Below are 7,650 nucleotides of genomic sequence, written 5' to 3'. Positions count from 1 at the left end.
TAAAACACCCTTTTAATTAAATAAAAATAAAAAACATTTATTTATTTAATTTTATAAAAAGATTTAAACATCCTTCTTTTATTTAATTAGACAAAAATACCCTTTTAATTAATCAAATTTTTAGAATTCAATTAATCCTAATTTTATAGTTTCAAATAATTGAAAGAACAAAACAAAAACATATTAAAAAAAAAAAATCAAAATTGTTCTTCATCTTCTCCAATTCTCCTGATCATTCGTGCCCCTCTAAAGAAAAGCAGTTAAAGACCCAAACCAAAACGACAAAACCCTAGCCCTAGGTTTTTTGCCGCCGCTGTCCCCAGGTTCTCAGCGCTTCCGCTTTTTCCTCTTCCCCCTGTCCGAAACCCAGGTAGCTCGGTACATCGTCCCCATCCTCGCTGGCTTCTCTGTTCGTGGCTTGGAGTAGCTCGCCGTTGGGTCACCGCTTGCCATCGTCTTTGCTCTCACCGTCGTCTTGCCGGTTGCCGTCATGGCAAACATACGTCGATGACCACCTTCTCTGCGAAATTGAAGGCAACCACCTCTCCTCCACCGCAATCGTCGGCCAAGACGGCAGTGTTTGGGCTCAGAGCTCTAATTTTCCTCAGATTATCTTTAATACTTCTCAATTTCTCTCTCCAAAACTTTCCTTCTTTCTTAGTGCTTTGTTTTCCAAATTCATCTTGTTCTTTTTTTTCCGTTAATTTTCCTCTGATTTATCAGATTTGATTTGCATGTGACATACTGACATATCCTATGTTTTTGGTGTTAATTTGATACATTCGCGCTTTAACCATAGCTGTTTAGTTTTATCAACTGGAGCTAATTGATTAATTTTTCAGATTCTTAATGTTTCACTTGTTAAGTGCAATTTATGCTGTAAATTAAAGCTTGGAGAGAGTCATTAGGAATGACTTGGAGTTTGGACTGTGTGATTATCTGATATGAGATGCATTCCTTTTTATTAGTATGTAACAACATAAGATCAATCATACACTCGTTATTGTTATATATGAAATCGAATATTCACATCACTTGTGCAAGTAACATGTGGCTGGGGATTTCAAGTGTGTTTGGTTCATAGCATAAGTCAAGTGATCCTTGCAATCTGAAATTGTTTTAGTTGATCTGTTCTTGATTGGTCTTTTGTGTTGTGCAGTTCAAGCCTGAGGAAATTACTGCTATCATGAACGACTTTGCTGAGCCTTGATCGCTTGCCCCCACCGGGTTGTACCTCGGTGGCACCAAATATATGGTTATCCAAGGTGAACCCGGAGCTGTCATTTGAGGGAAGAAGGTACTGGCTGTTTCTAATTATAGCTTGAATTTTGATTGCACAAGTTCATCAAAGAAAATACAACAATCTATGATAATGTGAATCTGCTAATTTGATTGAGTAAATTTATGATGTAATCATGGATTCAAATTGTGGTATGTGACTGCTTTAGGCCATAGCTCACAATGAATCAGCATCAGCGTAAAACTCATTGCTGCACCATGTCCATACCGTTGTTACCTTGATGCTGGTTTTGGCCATTGGTTGTTAAAATCTCAGCTTGTCCTTGTCATGCAGGGTCCTGGTGGTGTTACCATTAAGAAGACGAATCAGGCGTTGATCATCGGAATCTACGATGAGCCGATGACTCCAGGGTAGTGCAACATGATTGTTGAAAGGTTGGGTGATTATCTCATTGATACGGATCTTTAAGTCCTCTTTGTTATTTCATGTTATCTGCTTGCTTATTTCACTAGCTCCTATACAAGGCTTCGCATCGATTTGCCAAGAGAATGCTCGATTGTAGTGTAATAATATTAATTAATGGTTATTCAAAGTCATGGGATCTGCGTCTAGGGAAGAAGTTATGGTGCTTGAGAAGTGAATGATAACTATCATCTCTGTTGTTGTGCTTTTTAGCGGGTATCTGTATACATTTTACAAGTGGTTTTAATGCTATGGGCATAGATTGGCATAACTTTCTAAAACCTTATATCTCCGATGCTTTTTCTTCTCAATTTTATCTATGCCCAAGGAATATAATGTTATTATCATCACTGATTCACGGTTCTATTAGCATTATAGTATATTTTCTTTTACTCTTGGAAGAAATGTTACACCTAATAGTTCTCATCAATTTTGAGATTTCTAAACTGTGTTCTTGGGGTGTCAAATTATAAGTGGAGAAAATGGAAAGGAATAGAAAATAGGGACAAAGAATCTCAATCCATTGGCTATGGACTTTTGATTAAAGTCTTATGTCTGCATTGTGTCTCCATTTAAAATTTGACACATGCATAAATTTCGTCCCCGTTTTCGCTAAGAATTTGGCACTCAGAAACAAATAGGATCGAAACAAATATTTGACTATCCACAAGTACCAAAATATTCATGGATTGATGCACACAAGTTTTCTTTAACCTCAAGAACCAGATGAACTTTTTATTAAACAGAGTTAAAATAAGATGTTCCCCTTAGGCCTTAACAACATAATTTCTTTTTTAATTCCTTTGTATTTCTTGTGCGTTTTACGATCCAAAAATTTCCTTTGTTGAGTTTACGGAAATATACAACATAAAAGTTCACAAGGGACAATCCACATAGTACATTCTTTTAGAGACAAATAATCCCGAACATGATACTACTCATCACCATAAAAGAAGGTGAGAAATCTTTGAATATGTAGTGATACAAGTATATGTTTTCTGACGAGTTGGCATGTATAGATGGGGGAACCCCACTCTGCATAAAGTAGAAAATTGGAAATAAACCAACTGTACTTACAACAGTTTTTGTATAAACAATTGACAAACTAATGACAATGCAAACTAACAAAATACAAATCCAGAAACGACCCAAAAAGTACATACCGATTCTCCACACTGGTCTAAAGCTTCAAGATAACAGGTATATCTAAATCCAATTTGTTGAGGAGATAGCTGACGGAAAGAATAATCTCTCTTATTATAAAAGACAGTTGGATTAACACTATTGCTACTTATAGTATCCACCTTGATGAGGTGGAGGGTAGGAGTGGCAAATGGGCCTAAATCCGCCGGGTCGGTTCGCGTAACCCGCCGAAAAAGGCGGGTTGGGCTGGAAAATTGGGACCGCCAAATAGTAAAAGCCCGCGCTAACCCGCACCGCTTAAACCGCGGGCTTTGGCGGGGCGGGGCAGGCTTCCCCGCCGGGCTTAGTATTTTTTTGGCAAGGGATATTTTTATAATTTTTTTTTGCCAAAATCCAACTTCTTCCAACCCAACTTACAAGGGAATGAAGATGAAAATTGAGTGTTTTGGATTATGTTTATTTTGTTTTAGAGACAATATTTATAATTATGTTTTGGATTATATTTATTTTGCTTTGGGAACAATATTTATAATTATGTTTTGGATGAAAACTTGGTTTATAATTATATTTATTAGATATTTATAATTACAAATACTTTAATGTTTGTGAATATAAAAATTATAATTTGTTTATACTTTTAGAAATTATAATAGTTAAAAGTAAAAAAAAAAAGAGGATATTTGGCGGGCTTAGCCTGCCGGCCCACCGGCCCGCCAGCCCGCCGTTAGGCGGGGCGGGCTAGAATTTTGGGACCGCCTCACTAGGCGGGGCGGGGCGGCCAACCCGCCAAAGGGCGGGCTTCTGGCGGGGCGGGGTGGGGTGGGGCGGGCTTCCCCACTTGCCACCGCTAGTGGAGGGTATGGAGATGGAACGGTATATGGAGGCCTGAGAATAGAACCAGGTTGCTGAGCTGGCGCATTATAGTATGGACCACGCCATCCAGGATATGCAGGTTGGCCATTGATGATCGGATAATTTATACGTTTTTGGCATTGTTTTTACATAGTTTTTAGTATGATTTAGTTAGTTTTTAGTATAATTTTATTAGTTTTTAAATAAAATTCACATTTCTGGACTTTACTATGAGTTTTTGTGTTTTTCTGTGATTTCAGGTATTTTCTGGATGAAATTGAGGGACTTGAGCAAAAATCAGATTCAGAGGTTGAAGAAGGACTACAGATGCTGTTGGATTCTGACCTCCATGCACTCAAAGTGGATTTTCTGGAGCTACATAACTCCAAATAGCGTGCTCTTAATTGCGTTGGAAAGTAGACATCTAGGGCTTTCCAGCAATATATAATAGTCAATACTTTGCCCGAGTTTATACGACGCAAACTGGCGTTCAACGCGAGTTCCATGCTGCATTCTGGAGTTAAACGCCAGAAACAGGTTACAAACTAGCGTTCAACTCCAAGAGAAGCCTCTACACGTGTAAAGCTCAATGCTCAGCTCAAGCACACACCAAGTGGGCCCCAGAGTGGATTTTTGCATCATTTACTTATTTCTGTAAACCCTAGTAACTAGTTTAGTATAAATAGAACTTTTTACTATTGTTTTTATATCTTTGGAACATCTTTGGATCATCTTTGGATTGTCTTTTGATCCTTGGATCACGTTTGGAGGCTGGCCATTCGGCCATGCCTGAACCTTCATCACTTATGTATTTTCAACGGTAGAGTTTCTACACACCATAGATTAAGGTGTGGAGCTCTGCTGTTCCTCACGAATTAATACAAAGTACTATTGTTTTTCTATTCAATTCAAGCTTATTCCGATTCTAAGATATTCATTCGCACCTCAATATGAATGTGATGATCGTGACAATCATCATCATTCCCAACTATGAACGCGTGCCTGACAACCACTTCCGTTCTACCTTAGATTGAATGAATATCTCTGGGATTCCTTAATCAGAGTCTTCATGGTATAAGTTAGAATCCATGGACGGCCGTTCTTGAGATCCGAAAAGTCTAAACCTTGTCTGTGGTATTTCGAGTAGGATCTGGGAAGGGATGGCTGCGACGAGCTTCAAACTCGCGAGTGCTGGGCGTAGTGACAGACGCAAAAGGATCAATGGATCCTATTCCAGTATGATCGAGAACCGACAGATGATTAGCCATGCAGTGACAGCGCATTGGACCATTTTCACTGAGAGGACAGGATGTAGCCATTGACAACGGTGATGCCTAACATACAGCTTGCCATAGAAAGGAGTATGAATGATTGGATGAAGATAATAGGAAAGCAGAGGTTCAGAAGGAACGAATGCATCTCTATACGCTTATCTGAAATTCTCACCAATGAATTACATAAGTATCACTATCTTTATTTTATATTTTATTTATCTTTTAATTATTAAATCGCTATAATTAATTGAATCCGCCTGACTGAGATTTACAAGGTGACCATAGCTTGCTTCAAGCCGACAATCTCCGTGGGATCGACCCTTACTCACGTAAGGTTTATTACTTGGACGACCCAGTGCACTTGCTGGTTAGTTGTGCGAAGTTGTGACAAAGAATTAAGATTATGAACGTGCGTATTGAGTTTTTAGCGCTGTTACCAAGGAATGGAACCGTCATGATTTCTGCGCACAAAGTTTTTGGCGCCGTTGCCGGGGATTGTTCGAGTTTGGACAACTGACGGTTCATCTTGTTGCTCAGATTAGGTAATTTTATTTTAATTTTAAGCTTTTATTTCTTATTTTCGAAAAATACAAAAAAATTTTCTTCTTTTTTTTGTTCTTCCTAAAATAATTTTCGAAAAAAATACCAAAAAAATTAATAAAATCATAAAACCAAAAATATTGTGTTTCTTGTTTGAGTCTTGTGTCAAATTTTAAGTTTGGTGTCAATTGCATGTTTTTAAAATTTGTGCATTTTTCGAAAACTCATGCATGTGTTCTTCATGATCTTCAAGTTGTTCTTGACAAGTCTTCTTGTTTGATCTTTAAAATTTCTTGTTTTGTGTCTTTTTTAGTTTTTCATATGCATTTTCAATTTCTTAGTGTCTAAATATTAAAAATTTCTAAGTTTGGTGTCTTGCATGTTTTCTTTTATTGAAAAATTTTCAAAAATACATACTTGATGTTCATCATGATCTTCAAAGTGTTCTTGGTGTTCATCTTTGCATTCAAAGTGTTCTTGCATATTTTTCTTGTTTTGATTTATAATTTTCATGCATCGAGTCTTTTTGTTGTTTTTCTCTTTCTTCATTAAAAATTCAAAAATAAAAAAAATATCTTTCCCTTTTTCTTCTCATAAAATTCGAATATTTGAGTTGACTTTTTCAAAAATTTTTAAAATTTAATTATTTCTTATGAGTCAAATCAAATTTTCAATTTAAAAATTCTATCTTTTTCAAATCTTTTTCAAAATCAAATCTTTTTCATTTTTTCTTTCATATTTTCGAAAATTTCAAATTGATTTTCAAAAAATCTTTTTCTTATCTTGTTTCATAATTTTCAAAATTAATGCTAACAATTAATGTGATTGATTCAAAAATTTTTAAGTTTGTTACTTGCCTATTAAGAAAGGTTCAATCTTTAAAATTTAAAATCATATCTTTTTGTTTCTTGTTAGTCAAGTAATCAACTTTAATTTTCAAAATCAAATCTTTTTAAATTTCTTTTTCAAATCCTTTTCAAAATAAATTTCAATCACATCTTTTTCAAAATTAATCTCAAAATCTTTTCTAACTTCTTTTCTAACTTTCTATCTTTTCAAAATTGATTTTCAAATGTTTTTCAATTAATCTTATCTTTTTGTTTGATTCTTATCTTTTTCGAAACTACCTAACTAATTTCCACTCTTTAATTTTCGAAAATCACTCCCTCTTTTTCAAAATTCTTTTAATTAACTAATTGTTTCAAATTTTAATTTTAATTTTATTTCTTCTCCTTATTTTCGAATTTTAACTTTAATTTAAAATAAAAACAAAAATATTTTTATTTTAATTTATTTAATTTTCGAAAATTCTTCTCTCTCACCTCCTTCTATTTATTTATTTATTTACTAACACTCCTCTTCATCTAAGAATTCGAACCTATTCCTCACCCTTGTGTTTGGATTCTCCATCTTCTATTCATATCTTCTTCTACTCACATAAAGGAATCTCTATACTGTGACATAGAGGATTCCATATTTTCTGTTCTCTTCTTTTTCATATGAGCAGGAACAAGGACAAGAACATTCTTGTTGAAGCCGATCCTGAACCTGAAAGGACTCTGAAGAGGAAGCTAAGGGAAGCTAAAGCACAACTCTCTGGAGAAAAATCTGACAGAAATTTTTGAAAAAGAAGGAGACATAGCCGAAAATAATAACAATGCAAGGAAGATGTTTGGTGACTTTACTGCACCTAATTCCAATTTACATGGAAGAAGCATCTCAATCCCTGCCATTGGAGCAAACAATTTTGAGCTGAAACCTCAATTAGTTTCTCTGATGCAACAGAATTGCAAGTTTTATGGACTTCCATCCGAAGATCCCTTTCAGTTCTTAACTGAATTCTTGTAGATCTGTGATACTGTTAAGACCAATGGGGTTGATCCCGAGGTCTACAGGCTTATGCTTTTCCCATTTGCTGTAAGAGACAGAGCTAGAATATGGTTGGACTCTCAACCTAAAGACAACCTAAACTCTTGGGATAAGCTAGTCACGGCTTTCTTAGCCAAGTTCTTTCCTCCTCAAAAGCTTAGCAAGCTTAGAGTGGATGTTCAAACCTTCAGACAGAAGGAAGGTGAATCCCTCTATGAAGCTTGGGAGAGATACAAGGAACTGACCAAAAAGTGTCCTTCTGACATGCTT

The 7,650-nt window shown here is 35.7% G+C and overlaps 1 long non-coding RNA gene and 1 other non-coding gene across 2 annotated transcripts; one reads left to right on the top strand and one right to left on the bottom strand.

Annotated features, from left to right (window-relative positions):
* The first annotated feature begins 282 nt into the window (after positions 1–282).
* Positions 283–1,983, top strand: LOC112750569 (uncharacterized). Its single transcript, XR_011872204.1, has 3 exons — positions 283–967; positions 1,160–1,297; positions 1,574–1,983. It is a non-coding gene; the product is annotated as an uncharacterized lncRNA (long non-coding RNA).
* Positions 1,984–7,542: 5,559 nt separating this feature from the next.
* LOC112753526 (small nucleolar RNA R71) lies at positions 7,543–7,650 on the bottom strand. Its single transcript, XR_003177911.1, has one exon. It is a non-coding gene; the product is annotated as a small nucleolar RNA R71 (small nucleolar RNA).

The sequence above is a fragment of the Arachis hypogaea genome, chromosome 15, assembly GCF_003086295.3.
Source record: "Arachis hypogaea cultivar Tifrunner chromosome 15, arahy.Tifrunner.gnm2.J5K5, whole genome shotgun sequence".
NCBI classification, from domain to species: Eukaryota; Viridiplantae; Streptophyta; class Magnoliopsida; order Fabales; family Fabaceae; genus Arachis; species Arachis hypogaea.
Note: the sequence above shows the minus strand (reverse complement) of the source record. Positions and strands in the feature narration are given on the sequence as shown.